At 51.2% G+C, this 20,899-nt stretch overlaps 1 protein-coding gene and 1 long non-coding RNA gene across 3 annotated transcripts in view; one reads left to right on the plus strand and one right to left on the minus strand.

Annotated features, from left to right (window-relative positions):
- Positions 1-20,899, minus strand: part of BUD13 (BUD13 homolog) — a 306,228-nt gene that overhangs the window by 96,185 nt on the left and 189,144 nt on the right. The gene's annotated exons all lie outside the window — the stretch shown is intronic.
- On the plus strand, positions 391-3,528 carry LOC123600705. The gene is made up of 2 exons (XR_006713767.1): positions 391-717; positions 2,946-3,528. It is a non-coding gene; the product is annotated as an uncharacterized LOC123600705 (long non-coding RNA).

Below are 20,899 nucleotides of genomic sequence, written 5' to 3' on the forward strand. Positions count from 1 at the left end.
CCCGCCAGGGAGCCCCGTTCCCAACCCCAGACTGACCTCTCCTGGCCAGACCCTGCCAAGCAGCTTGGAAAAGAGAAAGGATGAGGAGTCATCCATGTGTTCATTGTTTTCTTACCACCTTCCCCCCAAAGAGAGGGAAGAAAGGGGACAAAGAGGAAATCAGAAGGAGTAAGTTGGCCCTCCCACCCTCCAGCCTCCCCCTCTCCCCCAGACTCCCAGCTGTCGGCCTAAAATCACAAAGCCTTTTCGCTCAAAATCCAGAGGAAAAAAAAAAGAGAGGAAAGCGGAGGGAAGAGAAGCAGCAGCAGTGAATTTCAAAAGGAGGGCTAATTTGTGCAGAGCCGGACAGCTGCATTTGCATAATGAAATGTGCAGAGGATGTTTGGCTCATGTATTTTTTAGAAGGTTTAACTTTAATTTTATTTAGCCTAAGAAGGGCATGTCACTCAAACTCCGCTGGTCATTTATAAAAATATTTCAATTGTGTTTCCAAGGAGCTGTCTTTCTGGCCTAAGTGGCTGGTGCCGGAGGTTGTGAATGCTAATGCAGAGGTCGGGAGATCGATGGGGAGGGAGAGCAGGAGAGAAAAAACTGGGAGGGGCAGAGACGCCCAGAAAGAGACACCGAAGACGCAAAGAAGAAAGGACAAGCAGGGAGACAAAGAAAGAAAGAGTGTGGAGTGGGACAAGGACCACCGACTCAAAAGAAGCAGGTCAGGTAAGTATCCACGGCAGGTGTGGAGATGGGTATTCCTAGTGGACCACACCTCACTCATGCAGGTCAGCCCAGCTCTCCCAGCCCATGGTGTTCAGGTTTGTAGTTCAGGTAGAGCATTGCTACTCTAATCTCAAAACAAAACAAAAAAAAACCCCACAACTGTTTGCAAGAAGAGCACACTAGGACCAAGCTGTTTTCCTTCCACCCCTGGGTCCTGCACTGGAGGTGTTTTCTCCCATCTGTAATTCTGAACTTTAATGAAGAAGCTTGATCGTGGGCTGTTTGCATCGGAAACGGGCAACGGAGGGCTGAGCTGAGCATAGCTGTCACACTTCTTCCCTCTTGCCTTTCCGGCAACAATTACCCTTCAACTCCCCTCCCTAGTTTCCACACAAACACCCCAGCCTCCTAAATAAAGTGCTCTCAGACTTTTCACAGCACATGGAGGAGATGAGGAGTGGGGAGGAAGGGGAAGCTGTATTTGCAGAACATCTTTCTCTCTCTGCCACTGGCTTCAAAGTGCTTCAGAGAGACGCTAGAATCTCAGACCCAAGCCAATCTCTCATTCCCTGATGTGCAACTGAGAGCTAGGGGAGGGAGGAAATCCATCCCGGAGGCAGCCAGACCCTCGAGTTAGAGCTCCGGAGGCCTCATCTCACCACCTCCCACCTTCCCTTGCCAACACGCTGCCCAAAGCCTGGCCTCCCTCTGCCTCCTCTCCTGGCCTCAAGGACTGGAAGGGAGATCCCCAGAAACCTGCTCAGGAAACGGCTACCTCACACCTCCTCGCAGGCTCTGTCAGGTTGTCTAATCTGAGTGTTTGGTTCTCGACTGGATCTGGGGACACAGTCTGGGAACCAGGCATTCTGGCCCGGGAATACCTCCGATGGTCCCTGTCTTGGAGATCACAGTGGCTGATCCAGAATGTGGGGCAGGGGCATACACTGGAACCCGCCCCTCAGGAGGCACCCCAGTCCCTACTGCAGAAAAATAACAATCATACACAGCCCAGGTAGTCTGGGGCTGGAGCCCAATTCCCGAAGCTCATGGGGGTGGCAGGGGGTGCAGGGTACAGAGGATGGCCTGAGAGGCAGGGGTTTTGGAGTTGGGCCATCTGGGATCAAATCTGCTTGAATTAATCACTTGAGCAAGTCACCTAACCTCTCTGATCCCCCATTTCTTCCTCCGTAAAGACTATCTACCTATCAGATTACCATGAGGCTTTGACATCATGCATTACGACTGGCCTGAGGTGGTAACAAGGTTTGAGAGACATTCTTCCAGGCACCTAGTTGGAAAGGCCCAACGGCAAAGCTACCACACTAGTCCTGGGCACCTCGAGAGGCAGAAAGAGAGTGGGAGAGGAAGGCCAGCTCCCGCCCTTGAAGAATGTCTCATAACAACTACCGCGGACTGTTCATTATTGTGGTGGTCCTTGTTAACAAAAGAGCTGGGCAACGAGTGGGGAATCAGACACTGCTAGAAAGCTGAAGAGGTAGAAATCATCTAATAGTCTCCTGATATTTTCCTTTTTCTTTTAATTTTTTTTAACATTTATTTATTTTTGAGAGAGAGAAAGAGCATGAGCTGGGGAGGGGCAGAGAGAGAGGGAGACACAGAATCTGAAACAGGCTCCAGGCTCTGAGCTGTCAGCACAGAGCCCGACGCGGGGCTCGAACTCACGGACCACAAGATCATGGCCTGAGCTGAAGTGGGATGCTCAACCGAGACACCCAGGCACCCCAATACTCTTCTCACACTTTCAATTCGAAGATAAGAAGTCTTAAGTCCAGATAGGGGCACAAATAGCCAACTGTAGGTCACAGAGCTGGTCCACGCAGAGCCAAGACCTGAAGCCACCTGTCCAGGTCCTGGTTTCCTCTCGTCTTTGATGACAAGACTAACAGCTTCTGGTCCGTGAAACCCCTTCCCCCTACCCGCCTCACCCCCACACACATGCACACAGCAGCCGGGGCCAGAAAGGGCTTGAGTAGGCTTCTAGCACACCAGTCCCAACATGCAGAGGGAGGAGGGAGCCGAGGTGAGATTGGGGTGGGAGAAGCGCCAGGGGAGGGGGCTGGCGCTGGCCGCCGCAGCCCCTCGGGAGACGCCTGCATATGGCCAGGCGGGCCTGGCAGCCGCGCACACTAATCCTGCTGTCAGCCAGGCCGGGCGCCGGATTAGGAAATGTCACGTTTCAAAGGAAATTATTTCCATTTTCTCCCTAGGAAAGGAAAAGGCAGAAAGACAAGCAAACTCCCAGGGTCGTGTGTTGGGAGACAGGCCAGCATATGGACCTTAGACAGGCGCCCCCACCTCCTTCTCCTCCGGCCCCTCTGCGGACACCCAGAAGTGACAGCCATCGCCTCGCTGAGTTCATCCCAGCCAAGGACAAATGGATTTCACAGTTTATCAAGGGAGGAAGGGGCGTGTCACAGACTCATCAACCGTGACCCACCTTTGGTCCCTGCTTTCCTGCCTGGTCTCAGCCACAGCTCCCTGGCCAGAGCTTCCTCACTGGGCTGGCTCCCAGGCCCTGCCTCCGGGGATCAGCAAGGCTGAGAGAGATGTCACCCTCGATCTTCTGTGCTGTTCGGTGCCTGCCAGAGCCTCTGCCCCACCTGGCCATGAGACCCTGCCTCTTATCTGGGGCTCTCCACTCCGCAGGCAAGACAAAACCCCAGGACGCGGCGGATGAAATAATACATGCTCCCTCTCTAGATTTCGCTCTCTGCTATTAACTTTTTCTGCTCCTCTACCTCCTCCAGCCTCATTTGAGACAATAATAAACGCTCCTCACCCTCACCGCCACTGAAAATTATGGGGCTTCTTAATTACAAAAGTAATGTCACAATATTAGCAATTAATTAATTCTAATCTGGCCCGGAAGAGAGGTCGGGCGTACAATTGCCCCGTCTGCCTCTGGAGCCGAGGACCACCCCAGCGGATATTGTGATTGAAATATATTTGTATGGAGTTATTAGATACTATCTGCAATCAATCCATTACCATAAACTTAAGCTTCCACGTTCTTTCATATTAAATGAATTTTCATATCACATTTCCCAATAAGCACTGCCTCAAGTCAACCCTTATTTATCTAATAACGCCATGCAAATATTTTATTATATTTCAATGAAATGTGTCGAAAACTATTACCTTGTGCTGCCTTTGGGGTGGGGAGGGAGCAGTGCTGAGTGGAGGTGGGGAGACTTCCCTCAGCATCTGCTCAGTAAGGAAGCAGCCCCCTCCCCTCACCGACACCCATATTCATTCCTCCGTCCCCACTCCAGGCCCCCAGCCCCTTTGGGGAGGTAGTTCTGCAAGCAAAGTGTTTCCTAGCCCCAAACTAAGGACTTGCAGGGCAAATCGAAGCCCCTCAAGAAAAGAGGGGACCCCTCCTCAGCTCCAAGGAGTGTCACGCAACGCCCCCCTATCCTTCTGGCCTCGGCTGGAAACCGGTGCTGGATGGTTGACAGTGACTCACACGGAGCCCCCATGCTCACAGGGTCCCATGCTTTGTTGACTCGTCTGCTGTAAACGTGTTGAAATCCTCATTTTTTTTTTTAATTTTTTTTTCAACATTTATTTATTTTTGGGACAGAGAGAGACAGAGCATGAACGGGGGAGGGGCAGAGAGAGAGGGAGACACAGAATCGGAAACAGGCTCCAGGCTCTGAGCCATCAGCCCAGAGCCCGACGCGGGGCTCGAACCCACGGACCGCGAGATCGTGACCTGGCTGAAGTCGGACGCTCAACCGACTGTGCCACCCAGGCACCCCCTCAATAATTTTTTGAACAAGCGGCTCCACATGTTCATTTTACACTGAGGGATCCCACAGATGATGTAGCTGGTCCTGTCGAGGATACACTTTAATTCCACCAGGACTGCATTTTGTACTTCTCAGACACACTGCCCACTCTGGGCTGTTCAGCCAGACCTCTGGTCGAAAGAAGCCCTTTCCAGTCCTGCCTTTTCCGCCTGTCCAGACTCCCTTCCTGACAGGGACCCTCTCCCAGAGATCCTGGCATCCTGCAAACGGGGACCCAGATGCGTGAGCCCAAAGCCCCACACCCAACAGGCAGAGAGTATACACTGTTTCCCAGATCCTGGACCCCTGGGTCGGGATGACTCCTACTGCATTGCTGGGGACACATGAGGCCATTCTGGATTTGGGGACAGGTGGACCTGGTGACAGTCCTAACAGCATCTGGCTCCAGCCCTGCTCGGCGTCTCCTAGGATCCTGCCCCTGCCCCACAGCAATCTGTTGCTCCCCCCACTGTGGCTGCCAGAGTTCAGGGTGATCCTGAACCCGTCTCCCTGTCCCTACTGTTCACAGTCTATCTAACTGATCTAGAAGGACTGGCCTCTTGGTGACCACAGCTCCCAAATGGCCATTTGGTTTTTTAGCTTTATGGTCCCTTCAGCTGGGAAACACATTTCCCAGGGACTGGAGGGCATCAAACTTACACATCTCCTTCCCTGCTCTGGTCTTCAATTTTATCAGCTGCAAAATGGGAAAGTAGTATCTTCCATGGAAATCTCTCAGAGATTTCTGGCTCGAGCAAGTGTGTCTGGGGTAAGATGGGTCTTCAGTGATCTGTGCATTTCCCCAGGCTTGTGGTACCCTGTGTAAGCTCCTCACAGGTCATCTCTACTCCACCACGTAATCCTCCTTTCTCCTGGACACTTCATGAAAACTCCCGTCCCCAGTCAGAAAGGCAAGGATGCTCTTGCAAACTCCTGAACGGGCAGGGAGATCTAATAACAGGGAAGAGGAAACAGTCCCCATTAAGGGGTCACTGGTGAACACCAGACCCCCCACTATTGCGTGACTGAGACCTCAGAACTGGCTTTGGCCCCCCAAGCCAGCCAGGGGTGGAAAGTCCAGCCCAGCTAGCCGCAAGCATTTACCGAGATTAAGCTTCCTTCTGCCCAGTCCCACCTCTGTTTAGGTTTCTCATGTGCCTCCTTCTCTCTCCCAACTGACTCGTTTGAATCTATACCAGTAGTCTGGAAGGCCATTTTACAGGTGAGGAGACTGAGGCACACACAGTCTTTAGCAAAACCGAGATTCTCACCAGGATCCATCTGGCCACTCTCCATGACTCAGTGCCCTGCCCCTCACTTGAGTATCTGCATTTTAAAAGAGTCTGTTCACAGGGGCGCCTGGAGGGCTCAGTCAGTTATTAAGCATCCGACTTCCGCTCAGGTCATGATCTCACAGTCTGTGGGTTCGAGCCCTCTGTGTTGACAGCTTGGAGCCTGGAGCCTGCTTTGGGTTCTCTCTCTCTCTCTCTCTCTCTGACCCTCCCCCACTCACACACTGCCTCTCTTAAAAGTAAATAGAAACAGGGGCGCCTGGGTGGCGCAGTCGGTTAAGCGTCCGACTTCAGCCAGGTCACGATCTCGCGGTCCGTGAGTTCGAGCCCCGTGTCGGGCTCTGGGCTGATGGCTCAGAGCCTGGAGCCTGTTTCTGATTCTGTGTCTCCCTCTCTCTCTGCCCCTCCCCCATTCATGCTCTGTCTCTCTCTGTCCCAAAAATAAACGTTGAAAAAAATAAATAAATAAATAAATAAATAGAAACATTAAAAAAATAAATAAATAAAAGAGCCTGTTCACAAAGTGAAACCTCAACTCTGGAATCCTGAAAGGGTTTCATTCCCTCAGTCATCCAACAAATATTTACTCTCTGCTGACGATATGCCAGGCATGATTCTGGGCACTAAACTCACCAGATACAAGCCTGTGCCTCCAGGAGCTTATGTTCTGACCTTTGGATGCAGCCCTCTGAGTGATCTAGAAGCTGTACTGAGCTGGCTCCTAGCTTGGAGGGGCTGCCACTCAGCACCAAAGCACTTAAGTCATGAACCAAAGATAGAGGAGCCCAGGGCCAGAGGCCTGCCCGCCTCCCAGATTGGGCAGTGTGCCCTTTCAGTGCTTGCCATGGCCTCTAAGGAGCTGACCTAAGATCTGAGGAAAGTCACTGCTTACAGGAAAAGGAATTCCAGGTGATAAGATAGAGGTGAGGTGCCATGATGGAGAATCTTCTGGAAATGTCTGAAGTGGTGCCCTGTAGGAAAACCACTGACTGGTAAGGCTAGCTTGCACCCAAGCCATGTGTGTGTGTGTGTGTGTGTGTGTGTGTGTGTGTGTGTGTGTGTGTCAGAGAGAGCGAGACCTGTCATTCAATCCTAAACACCCCGAAGGCAAAATCACCAACCACTCTTCTTCAGGCACCCCCATCCAGCTGTATTCAGGGAGCTTAAAGGCTCTGAGTCCAGCGGGGGGACTGACCGCCAGACAATCTGCCTGACTGGCGGGCAGTGCACAGACCTCCCTCAGGAGGATGCAGGCTCCTCCTCCTCTCGATCTGCTCCCTCCCTCTCCTCCCTGCTTCCTCTAATCATTCATGGTGACAGATTGACAGAAGTGCCCCTACCACATAAAACCGCCTCTGGGCACAAGTACAAAACATAAAACATTTAGGGAAAATCATCCAAGAGGAGTTGGCACCACAAATAAACTGCTTTAAACACTCGACTATAAGCCACCAGTTTAAAACTCTGGCACAGCTGAGTCCTGGCATCAGCTTGGCCGGCTTCACAGGTCTCCATCCTCTGTGTCCCCCTACCCAGGGCTCTCCAAATCATAGTCGCCTTTTCCTGGACTCCCTTCCCTTCTCTCCCTCCCTCTTGAAACTAGCCAGGGGCCCCTCGTCCCTCACGGGCACATCCAAAAAGTCCCAACACTGAAGGACACAAGAGGGGGAAAATTCCCTTTTGGGGGATACTCTCTCACCAACCCCCACCACATGTACCTGCTGACGGTACACAGGTCTGACCAGGACTCACCTTTTGACCAGTGCACTAGCTGCACAGAGGCTTTCACGAAGCCTGGCCTCTCTTACCATCCTTACTACTTGTGTTGCATGTCTAACCCACAGAGTAAGCAGTTTTGCACCTTTTACACCACTGGTCCCCACAGCAGCCCATGTGGTGGGCACGAAAGGCCCAGAAGCAACTGTCAAGAGTTGGCAGGTGGCAACGTTGGGACAAGCCTCTTCTTCACAGCCTTCCCATCATACCCAGCTGCCTCTTGGCCCCCACTCAAGCACCGTTTGAGGCTCAGAGGTGGTCTCCTTGGGGCCTGGGTACAGGATCAAGGGAAGACAGGTGTGGCTCCAGGAAGAAGCAGTGCTGGGGAGGGAATGTGAGAGCCTGCCGGGCTCAGAGGGGTAGGACCTGCCACCGAGGCCTGGCTGTCCTGCTCCCCAGTCACCTTGAGCCAAGTCCTCCTTCCAAGGGACCCAGGTAGGTGTCTGCTCCCAGGCAGCAGCTGAGTCCAGGCCGCCCCCTCCCTGCTGTGGTGCTCCCAGGAGCTTTTTGAGAAAAGGGACCTCTAAACGTATTACCTGAGCTATGAAGGTTCACAAAGATGGGGAGACAGGGCATTCCAGGAAGAGGGGACAGCGTGGCATGACTGGGGCCACATGTATTTCATGGCGGATGCAGCATAGACCAGGGTAGGGCAAACCACAAGAGATGAGGTTGCAGAAACCAACAGAGGCCATACCACACAAAGGCAGGTGAGTATTCAGGTGCCTGGGAGCCTGAGAGCAAAGGGAATCTACTGCAGGGTTTGGAGCAATGGAGTGCCAAGAATTCTCTAGTCTTAACAGAGGCAGAGCCTTGGAGTGGGCAGGACTGGAAACCGGCATACAGATTTGGGAGCTAAGGTAGCAATCCAGGAGGCAGCAGGGATGGAGGGAAAGCAAGCATTGATGAGTGTCTGCAGATGTAGATTTGGCAGGATCCAGTGTTTTAGGGGATGCAGTGAAAGCTGACTTCAGGGTTTCTGGCACGGGCAGCAGGGGAGAGGGTGCCCAGAGCCTAGAGCACTGCCTGGCACACAGCAGGCATGCAGAAAGTACGTGCTGAATGAACGGATTCACCAGGTGAGGGATTCAGGAGGGGAGCGTGTTTGTTGGGAAGGGAGGGGGGATGGTGAGTTAAGTCTGGAAGATCAGCTACAGAGTCCGACGCACAGGGACCAGGGTAGAAGGTGCCAGAGCCACCAGCTGATAGACCGAAGCAGAAGCCTTGGGATGGGCCTCAAGCACCCAGAGAGAACTTATCAAGTAAAAGTGAAGGAGGCAGAAAACTCAACACTGAGAAATAGCAAAATGTAAGGAAACAGGCAGGAAAAGGAGTTTACAACTCAGACCACGAAGAAGCAGGCAGTCAGAGTGGTAGAAAGGGAATTGAAGAAAATTGCACCACGGGAAAGAGAGCATTTCCAGAAGGTGTGGCCAACTAGGTGGGATGATGGAGACAAGTCAAGCAGAGCAAGAGCTAAACCTGCCCATCGCATTTAGTGACACGAGCAGGTCACAGGTGGCCTCAGAGAACTGATGGAGGAAATTGATGCCAACACAGTGAATGGAATACAAATAGAAAACTATGACAGTGTTTCAAACAGTCTGGCTCCATAGGAGAAAGGAGAGATGGGCAATAAACAGGGAGGTGGGCGAAGTCAGAGAAGGCAGTATGTTTGTTTGTGTATGAGAGATGTATATGCTTAAATGCTGCTTGGGATAGGGCGCCTGGGTGGCTCAGTCGGTTGAGCTTCTGACTTCGGCTCAGGTCATGATCTCGCGTTTCGTGAGTTTGGGTCCCGCGTCGGGCTCTGTGCTGACAGCTCGGAGCCTGGAGCCTGCTTCAGATTCTGTCTCCCTCTCTCTCTGCCCCTCCCCTGTTCACACTCTGTCTCTCTCAAAAATAAATAAGTTAAAAAATAAAAGTATGAATATGGTACTTTCCAACAACAACAAAAAAGAACTTAAATGATACATGATAGATCCAGACAGGGACAGGGTGCTTGTAGTTTTAGCAGAGAAAGTTGCTCACTGATGGCGAGATAGAGTCCTGGCAGGAGACAGAAAAGTTGGTCCCCAGTCTGCAGGGACAGAAAGACCCAGGAAAAGCTCAGATACAGATGGACGACGCCGGGATAGGGGAGGGAGAAGTTTGTTGAAGGCACCACAGGGGAGGGAGGGGCTGCTGCTGTCTCAGTGGCACCAGAGGTGGGATGGGAAGGGAAAAGAGGATGTGGTGTTGGGGAAGTTCAAGGGCAGTGAAGGAAGCTGGAGACAGCTTCTTGGAGAAATGGAAAGAGGGCTACCTGAGGAATCAGAGGAAGATTGTTGAGAACCAGAGACAGCCAAGGTGAAGTGCCAGTGTGCTCAGCAATGTGTGTGTGTGTGTGTGTGTGTGTGTGTACACATGTGTGCACATGCGTGTGCATGTGTGCATGTGACCAGGGGCACTCGTCACCCCAGACTGAGGAATGGAGAAAGGAGACCATTGGATTGATCCAGGGTTTAGAGTTTTTCCAGGTCATGAGACAGAAACAATGGAGCAAAGGATCTGAGGATATTGCAAAAGGGTGGTCGAGTTGTTTAATTCTACATGTAAAATTGACTGGGTCACAGAGTGCCCTGACATTTGGTTAAACATTATTCTGGGTGTGCCCACAAGGGTGTTTGTAGATGAGATTAACATTTGCATGAGCAGTGTGAGTAAAGCAGGTTGCCCCCCCAATGAGGGTGGGCCTCGTTCAATCAGTTGAAGGCCTGAATGGAACATAAAGACTGACCCTCCCAAGAGTAGAGGAAAACTCCTACCTGACGATCTTCAAGGCAGGGCTATGGTTCTTTCCTGCTTTCAGACTGGAACTTGAGCATCAGCTCTCCCTCGGTCTTGAGCCTGTTGGCTTTCAGGCTACAACTATACCATCATCTCTCCTGGGTCTCCAGCCTACTGACTGCAGGTTTGGGGATTTCTCAGCCTCCGTAATTGCATAAGCCAATTCCTTATAAATCTCTTACATAAATATGGATATAGATATACAGATACAGTGTCCCATCGGGTCTGTTCCTCTGCAGAACCCTAATACAGTGGTTAAATAGCGGGCCAGAGAATTTAAGCTGGATAGGAAAGGAAATGAGGGCAGGGAAGTTAAAGAAATCAAGGGACTCTCAACGAGTGAAGAACACAAAATAAAACAAAACAAAAACACTGTAAAAAAAAAAAGAAAGAGAGCACAAGAGAGTTGATGGGAAGTTGTGGTCAAAGCACAGATGTACGATGTAGGATTTCAGGGTAGGGGGCAATTCTGGGCAATGAGATCCAGACGTCACTATGGGGGTGACTGCCAAAAGTAAAGCAAAGATAAAGGCCAATATATATGTGCAGAGATGTGAGGAAGGAGAGGCCAGGAGTTTGAAGGATTCTCCTGTGTGGGCGCTGACGGTCCCAGCAACCGGGGAGCCCTCGGCATGAGGACGAAGATGGAGGCAGATGCCACCTGTTCCATGCAGGAGGGACAGTCACCATTACTGTGACAAGCCGCTGGGATTGGGGGGCTATTGCTACTGCAGCATTACCACTCCCAGGTGGCAGCCAAGGATGGCGTGAACGAGAGCTTTGGCGGGGTATGGCTGGCCACTCGGTCTCCGTCAGAATTCGTCACAATGTTTCCCTGGCAGATTGGATTGGCACAGGAGAGGAAGATGGCTGAGGAAGAAAGAGAAAATGGGGAGGGAGGAAGACAGACTTTTCTAGAAGGACGCAGCCACAGCCTAGACTGATCGGGGCTCCACCCTCACCTACCCGTTTGTAAACCAAACGGGACCAAAGTCTCCTCCAGGCTCCAGACATTGTTACTGAGGAGCAGGACGTGCTGTGGGCAGGGTCATTTAACCTCTCCACATCTCTGAGGTCCCCTTCACTGAGATGGTTCCTTTACTCCTTCGTTCATTCTGGAACAATGCATCGACCCCCTAATACATTCCAGCGCTTCACCAGGGACTGGAATTGGAGAAAGGAGCACAATACTCCCTGTCAGCTCTCCAGAGGGAGGCTGGAGACTGAAAGCATTGTTGTGAAACAAGATGCCCTTGTAAGTCCTTCCTGGAACTGTCAGCAGCCAGGGGGACAAGGGGGCCAGCCCCTCCCAGGGGATGAGTCCTCCACTCCAGTCCCTCCCCAGCAGGACTTCCTCAGCCCGGCTGCTGGGCTGTGTGGATGTGTGGCTTTCCCCACAGACGGCTCGGGCAGTTTGGGATGTCTTTGAACCCACACAGCCCTGACCTCCCTGCCTCCCCCAAAGCCCAGAGGAAAAACTCTGTGCCCTCAGAAGGAAGCAGGCAGTCGGGAGACAAGGGGATTAGAAGGACTGAGGTGTGCAAATAAGAAGGTCTCACCCGCTGGGGCCCTGGCCTGTCTAGCACTGTTGCTGTGGCCCTCTGGGGTGTCCGGCTGGCCCCCATGCCCTGTCTCTGCCCCTCCCTCCCTCCCTGGCCCCCTCACCAAGCCCCCTGCTCCCCTGGCAACTCCAGCTCGGGTCACCGTCTCTCGCATCCATGTCTGTCTTTTCCATTGCCCTCTCCCTGCCTTCCCCTGCTCCCTCGGTCTCTCTCCATCTGTACCTCCTCCTCTCCTCCCCTCCGCAGTCTCTAACTCTCTCAGGCTCTGCCTCCACCTCTCTGTCCTTCCTTTCCTCCCTTTTTCAAATCAAATCAACAAGTATTTATGGAGTCTGACCCTCCTGCTCTCTCCCCTCCCCTGACTCTGTCTCCCCTCGGCCTCTATTCCCACCCACGTCTGCTGCCCTGTGGTCCGGTCCACTCACCCAGGAGGCCCCCGCAGGAGGCTGTCAGCGGCAAGCCCGGGGGATGAGGAACTAAAACCAAACCAGCGTCCCCACTCTCTCCCCCAGCTCCTCCTCCCTGCAGGCAGCCCAGGGAGCCTACATTATTTAGAGAAATTATTTAGCATTCTGCTTCTGTCATTCCTTGCCATGGCGCCAGGCCCTGATATGTGATAAAAATATCAACGTTAAATCGACTCTGACAACTGCTGTTTACTTGCAGTGTCACTAGAGCCTAGAGCTGGGGGCAGAGTCGACAGCTCCCTGCAGGACCTGAGGCGCCAGCAGCAGCAGCAGCAGCTCCGAAGAGTCTCCAGCTCTCGGCCCCCCGGCAGTCCAGGCTGCAACAAAGACCAGGAAGGACAGCCGCGAAAGGGGCAGCCCCTGGGGATAGACACCGTGCAGTGACCACCCTCCCCCCAGTCCTTCCCACGTTGCCCAAGCTTCTCCCGCTGGAAAGTGTTCATTTCACCACTAGTAGCAAAAAGCCAATAAAAACCCAGTTGCGGCTTTGGAACACATCCGGCACTATGTGAGCAGATCACATGGTATCTTCTTAAAGTTTCACGTCAGTTGTGGCGGAGGGAAATCACACCCCTGTATTCCGGACTTTGCCGCTGAGGCTGGGAGATGTCAAGCAGCTTTCCTGAGGGCACACAGCTAACAAGCCTAGAGCCTGGGTTAGGACCCGCACAAGCCCTGTGCCCTGGCAGCGGGCATCCAGTGTGCAGCGATCAGAATCCAGTGTGGGTCATGGACCAACAGACGACCATCCTCTGAAGGCCAATAGGACAGACCCCTCTCCCCAGCATGTGACCACCAACTTGATTTGAACTACTTTAACCTACCTGGATGGGGGATGGGGTGGGGGGGGGCAGGGAGATGGATGACGACCTGCCTTGAGGAGTTGGTTAGACCTTTGCACCTTCCCCGGTCTTCCCCCGTGCATCACCCCCAGGGCTAAGCCATGATGCATGGGCAATGTGACAGAGAAAAGAGAGAGTACAGAACTCCAGGGAGTAAGAGGCAGAACACCAAGGACAGCAGGAAGAAGGAAGGACAGAATCTGAGCAGGAACCCAAGGCAGAGAGACCTCTGCCATCACAGGACACTCACATGACCAACATCACTCTCGTGGGTCTCTCTTCATGGGAGCAGAAGCCATGCTGCTTCCTTTTTTTTCTGAATTAGCAAAAGGGTGAGCCCATAGCAACTGCACAGAAGATGTTTGCTGGTTAGGTTTTCTCTACTAAGGGCACAGAATGGAGGGTGGTAACGGCCTCTGTGGGCATCTCAAGGATAATGGTCCTAGAAGAAGGTCTCACCTACTCCTTGTAGAGAGGACTTCCGGATAGCACAGAGTCAGCATTGTGAAGGGGTCGCCAGCCAAGCTAGCAGATGTGGGCTGCCTTCATGGAGACACAAGGTCCGAAATGAGGGAGATGATATGTGATAAAAATATCAATGTTAAATCGACTCTGATGACTGCTGTTTACTTGCAGTGTCACTAGAGCCTAGAGCTCTGCAGAGCCAAGTCTCTGAAGAGAAAGCCCTCCCCTGGGAACTGGGTTCAGTGGTGAGTGCTCTAGAGAGATCTAGACAGGGGAGGGTGACCAGGATGCAGACGGGCTTCAAATGATGGTAGAGAGGGATTGAAGGAATTGGGTGCATTTACCTATAGAAGAGTCACAAGGACAAAGTATCCAATATTTAAAGAGCTGTTAGAGAATGGACTTGACCGTTTGACCCAAAACGTGTGGAATTCATTCTGTTGTTGAGAACTGTAGGGAAAAAAAGATGTTTTTGGCCCCAGGTGAGGACCCAGAAGTTGGGGCTGACAAACATGTCACACAGCAGTGTTTTTTGTTCACATCGTGACTCACCTAGAAACTGAACATACCTGTACCACCCACAGGGGGAAAGGAATGGATGAGGTTGCCCAAGTAGGAAACCAGCAACGGGACTCTGACCACCCTCATGGCAGCCCGTGGCAGGGGCAGAACTCACAAACACACTGATGGGAAAGTTCTGCTGTAGCAGTAGTGAGCTTCCTATCCCTGGAGGTGTGCAAGGAAAGACCGGCTGACAGCCTGGGGGAGAAAGGGCGCTGCAGAAAGGGTCTGAATATTAGAAAGCAAGTTCAACCCTTTCAGCTCAGAGCCTCCCGGCTCTAGGCCTCCAGGAGGGCCAGAGGGCGAGGCACAGCTGCTCCAGGCACACGCACTGGCCCAGAGCAGGTCAACGTCTTCCTGCTCTTCGGAGAGCGGAGGATTTCTACGTCGGCCAGCCCCCCACCATGGTGACCTGTGTCGATCACTCGCCGCACCGTGGGAGACCCAGGTGACCCTGGGATACGACCGTCCCATTCGCCTCCCAGCCCTGTGTGGGATAAGGCCTCCAGATGGACTAATGAAAATCACCCCAATTGAGTTCAGTTGAGCAGAAGAGAGGAGGATAGAGCCCATTAATTATCCCTAGGCCGGCCCTGATGCATTATCCCAAACACAGAGTGGGGCCACCTCAGACAGTAACAATTAGTGATGTTGTCAAAATAAAGATTCATGCTCTGCTCACAGAGCGTGAGATGACGAGATGGCCCCAGGGTGGCCCGGCAAGACTGTCTCAATACATCTGGTGGGAGGCCAGGGACTGCAAAGCCAGACAGTCCTGGGCTTCTCTGCTTACTGGCTGTGTGACCTTGAAACGGTGACTTGGCTTCTCTGAGCCTCTACCTCCACAGTCATAAAACAGGTTGAATAGAGCCCACCTGATAGGCTTATGAAGAGAAGTTCATGAGATAGCGTTGTGGCATTGCTGTGGACACCCTGTGTGACCTTGGGAAAGTCATTGCCTTCAGGAAGCCCCCGTGTCTCCCCCTGTAAAATGAGGGATTTTGTCCATAGATTGCTAAGTCTCTTCATACTCTAAAGTCCTGCCCTCTGTGATTGAGGAACTCACAGCCAAGCCTGGGGTGGGCCAAGAAAAGCCATCAGTGCCTGCAACCTGAGGCCTGTCTCCCTCCCTCAACTCTTAAACTCACTCCCTTAGGACAAGGGTCTCAGTTTGCCTCCCCTCCCAATCCCGACCCCCTAAGCACACCCAGATACCAACTCTCCATACATCCATCAATGTCACAAGACCTAGAAGTCACTTGCCTTTGACTTATGATTGTCCCCAGCCAGGTGCCTTCCACCTCTGCCCTGCACAAAAGACAGCCCGCTCCTTGGAAGATAAAAAGCCACTAACGTTTCCCTCTCCACTCCAGTATTGATTAGAAGAGTACGAGGCTATTGGTGTTTTATCGACAGGCAGCTGTCTCTCTCGCCTGGGGTAGACGGCCTTTAATAAGACAGAGAGAAAGAGAAGAACTCTGCTGGGTCATGGAGTCAGAGACCAGGAAGGCCAAGTGAGGGGTAGGCTGGGAGCTGGATGATTTGGGTTACAGTTCTGCACTCCTGGGACAGGGTCTCAAGGGCCACACGTGCCCATCTCCAGCCTAGCCCAGCCAGCATATGAGGTGAGGCCAGCGGACCCACACATCTCCCCAAGCTGGACACTCTCAACTAACCCTGTACCCTGCGTGTTGGACATCACCAATTCCCTCCCTGATCCTAGAGCCTCCTTATTCCCACCACATGTGACCCAAGAGGCTCACCTCCATGGACTGTACCCCTCTAAACTCCCTCATTCACCAGAGGAAACACTGGGAAGGGGCTGGAAGGTAGAAGGAAAGAGTGGTTGGGCTATCTACTCGTGGCTGCCTCCCTGGTAGGCTCTACCTAAGACCCAGCTCCTACAGCTACAGCTGCCTCTATGGCTACAGCTGCCTCTCAGGCCCAGGTGTTGGTTCCATGCCCCACTGGAACCCTGACCTGACCCACTCCTCAGTTTAGACCAGTCAGGGACCCTGTCCTCAGCTCTAAGCTGCTGTGAGAACCAGAGGAGCACAGTGGGGAGCAGAGTATATGAGGCACCCTGGGAAGGACAAGCAACAAAGAGGGTCACCAGACAGACATAGGAGCCAATGCCTACCTAACTTACAGAGTCAAGGATCTCTCGCCTGCTCCCCTTCTCCAACCAAACCGTGTCCCCCAACCCACCCATTCTTTCTCTCATTCAATAAATCTTTAGTGAGCCCAATCAACAATGTAGGCACGGCGTTAGGTACTGAATTATAAAAATAAATTAGACACAGTTCCCGCTCCAAGAGGCTCACACTCTGGTGGGAATCAGATAAGCATATAGAATTAGGGACACAGAGTCCTGCAGGTGCTGTGAGAAAGGACATCACAGGGCACAGTGAGCCCTGTCCACCTCTTTCCAAGAACTGGACTCCAGATGGGTGTCTTTTATCCAATCCATCAATATGCCTGGAGACAAATTTTCTCTATTAGGGGCTGTGTGGATTTGGACCTCTGTAGAAGCTGGAGAATGACTGGGATGATATATCTGAGCCCTCACACAGCCAAAACCCTGGGTGTCCCAGCCCAAGGCACCAAGCCTCTCAAAGCGCTTGACCTTGCCCTTGGCTTCATTTCCTCTGAGTGGTAAGTATGATAACCAGTAGCTTCACCATTTCTCCCAGAGGGTCACTGGCTTAGAGGAGGGGGCAGGGAGCAGGGCCTCAAAGAATATCCCACGGCTCCCTCAGCTCCCAGATAGGGCAGGTGTCAGCTCAGGAGTCCAAAATCACCAATTCTCCTCACAAGGATGGGATTCATTCCAAAGCCTCCCTCCTGGAATGTATTCCATCAAGGAAGGGGCCTGTTTGAGGGATCACTGCAGCTCAGAGAGGAATTTACAGGATTAATCTTTAATACTTGCCAGCATCAGTAATTTGGTTATTAAAAGAAGAAATAATAAAATAACAAGCTGATCCCATACCACTGGATGAGGTTCCCTCCTCCCAAACACAAATGCTCACACACACACACACACACACACACACACACACACACACACACACACCAGCTGTCACAGAAAAGCCTATGCTGGCTGCAAGGGACACCAGGACTCCTGATCTCAATGGGCAAAGGTGGGGTTGGTGGGGGTGAGGGCACAGGAGGATGTTTCTTTAGGCTTCAAAGACAACTATTTACCACAGATGGACAAAACTAAATTAAGCAATTCTAGAGCCTGAATATAGACTTTGGGGAAGACAGTCCCCCAATGCTACTGACAATAAATATTAAATAAGTTAAAATCACCCAAAATAATAAAAAATCAAATTTAATTGAATGTTGTCATGTAGATCTATTCAAATATAATCAGACTGTAAATTATACTCCAAAGACTTGAAAACCTACAGTGTGCCATCAAGAGACTTCACTTCCAGCAGGAAAGGTCATTCTCACATTCAACAAACATTTATAAGGAAGCTACCATGGGCCAAGCACTGTGCCAGACACTGGGATATAGCAATGAGCAGGAGACTACCCCTGCCCTCTGCGTACTCACAGGCTATAGAGGAGAAGCAAACGTGGGAGAAGAAGATACTGGATTTGGTAGGCAAGTATGGTGGGCTAGCCCAGGCAAAAACAGCACTAGAGAAGGACAGAGAAGGGACAGAGCCTCTGCCAGGAGGAATCAGAGAGGGGTTAATAGACAAGGTGACCACCGACATGGGTCATAAAGGGCGGTGCCTGCCAGACAGAGAAGGGATAAAGGCATTCCAGCCAGAGGAAACAGCATATGTAAAGGTGCAGGTGTCCAAACAGCAAGCAAATAATTCCCTCGAGTGAAGCACAGAGTGTGAAGGACCCTGACAGGAGTGAAGGCTAGAAGGGTAAGCTGAGGCCACATCATGAAGGACTTTGAATGCCAGGCTAGAAGGTTTAGATGTTATCTAATAGCAAGTGTCAAGCCAATAAGGCTTTAAACAAGAACGTTTTAAGTCAGTTGTGTTTTAGAGAGATGTATGGGGAGAACAAAACCTGCTTTTCTGAAGACCATGAGATCCTGGAGGCTGTGAGGACCAAGGAATCCTCTGGGAGTGGCATCCCTCCACCAGGGAAATATAGGTCAGATGTTCTCCTTCAAAGAGAGTGCTCATGAAGCAAGCCCCATAAAGACATAGGGTCACAATTTCAGGGGTCCTCGATGGAAACCACCCCTTCCATTTTCATCAGTGGTATGATTCAGGTAAGGCTGATGGGCAGACCCTCAGAGGGAAGCAGTTCGAGGTCTTGGAATAGCTTGGCTGGTGCAGGGCCTGGCCCTCCCCCCTGGAATGGACAATGTAGAGAAGGACTCTGGGGAAGCGGCCAGGGCTCAGGACGGGCATACAAATCTCCAGATCAGTTTGGTCATGAGAAAAAAATCAGGTCATCAAGGCCTCAAGAAGCTCACAACACAGAACAGATAGAGGGTTCTTCATCACTTGCAATTAATATTTAAGTTACACGTTGATAAACCTAGGCAGATTTCCAGTGATGGCGGAATGAAGAGGCCAATAAATTCTCTTCCCAAAATCTCACACAAAATAGTCAAAAACAAAACAACCATTTAGGGCTCTGAAAATCAACCAAAGGCAAAACAACAAATTGAGAAGCCTCTGCTCATGAAAAGCTGAACTCTTAGTATGAAAAGTGAGAGTCCGGCCTGGGATTGCTCCCATCCTCACCCCCCCAGGTGTGGTTCTTCCTGGGTGGGGTTGACCATTAAAAACAAGAAGCGCCATTGCAGGTTTGGAACAGAAGGTAAGGAGCCCATGTCCAGCAGTTAGCAGTAAAAATGCCTGCTTGGTGGGGAAGCAAATGGGCAAGGCCCACAGCTCTGCCAGACTGAGGTTGTAGTCCCAACAACCAACAGAACAGCAATTAACAGAACAGCAAATCAGCCAGAAACCAAACAGGAAGCACCCAGAACCAAGAAAGCCACAGAGGGGCTGGAAAAGTGGACTCCAGACAGGAGTGATGTCTGGAATCTTTGGAAGTTGCACACTTAGCAGATGAGAGCAGGATGCCCTCAGAAGGTAAAAACAGGAAGACCTGAAAACCACCTGTACTTTGTTTATTTTATTTTCAATATTTATTTATTTTTGAGAGAGAGAGAGAGAGAGAGAGAGAGAGAGAGACAGACAGACAGACACAGAGTGCAAGCAGGGGAGAGGCAGAGAGACATGGGGACAGAATCTGAAGCAGGCTCCAGGCTCTGAGCAGTCAGCACAGAGCCCAACATGGGGTTCAAAACCATGAACTGTAAAGATCATGACCTGAGCCAAAGTCGGACAGTGAACCCACGAAGTCACCCAGGTGCCCCTCCACCTGTACTTTGAATGTGGCTTCCCAGACTGTATAGAGGATGCCTTTCTGGCTCAAGACTTTGGCACACACCTCAGACCAATTACTGGCTGACCACCAAGCTATGCAGATATGGAGACAACCCTTAGAAGCCAGGTTAAAAATAAAAATGTCTTTTTAAAAACTGAGTAGAGTTATCAGTAGCATGTACCACTGGGGAGACAGATTCCCCAGATTAAGTCTAAATAAGTTACTTTAAAAAATCCATAAAAATAACCCTCTCAAGTAAAAAAAAAAAAAGTTTGTAAAGCATATCACCTAAAATTTCCAGTTTTCAACAACAAAAAATTATGACACGGAAAGAAACAGGGAAGCAGCTTATACTCAGGAAAGAAAACACACACACACACACACACACACACACACAGTCAATAGAAACCAACTCCAATCAGGTATAGATATTGGATTTGGCAAAGCCTTCTAAGCAATTCTTGTAACTGCATGTAAGGAATTAAAGAAATGCATGATGACAATGACTTACCAAGTAGGAATCTCAATAAGGAAATGGAAACTATGAAAAAGAACCTAATGGAAACTGTAGAATTGAAAATACAGTATCAAAAATAAGAATTCGCTGTATAAGCTCAATAGCAGATTTGAGACGTTAGAAGAAAGGATCTATGAACTTAAAGATAAGTCAATAGACACTATCCAATCTGAAGAACAAAGAGAAAAAATTACTGAAGAATGAACAGAGCCTCAGACACCTGTGGGGAAGCATGAACTGTACCAACAAAGCTGTAATGGGAGGCCCAGATGAGGGGAGTGGGAGAAAGGGGCAGAATCAAAACAATGTCCAATTTTGAAGCCTTGTCACCACTCTGTTTTCGATTTGGGGTAACAGGGTAAGGAAGGTCAGAGGGCTCTGGGGGTGTGGAGGGAGCCCTGAGAGCCTCAGCTCTGAGCTGCTTCTCAAGGAGGAGAAACTGTGCCCACCATGTGCTGGTGGGCACCACACTCACCCTTACATCAGGCCACTGGGCCTCGCCAGGTGGGAGTGGCTTTGCAGCCACAGTCTCCAGATGCAGAAAAAGCTCAGAGAGGTAAAGAACTGCCCAGCTCGCAAAGCTTCCCTCTTCTTCACACCTTCCCCTCTGCACCCCGATGCCCCTTCTCTCACACTGCCGTGCCCTGTAGACTCAGCAGTTGGGGGAAGGGCTGGCATGA

The sequence above is a fragment of the Leopardus geoffroyi genome, chromosome D1, assembly GCF_018350155.1.
Source record: "Leopardus geoffroyi isolate Oge1 chromosome D1, O.geoffroyi_Oge1_pat1.0, whole genome shotgun sequence".
Taxonomy (NCBI): domain Eukaryota; kingdom Metazoa; phylum Chordata; class Mammalia; order Carnivora; family Felidae; genus Leopardus; species Leopardus geoffroyi.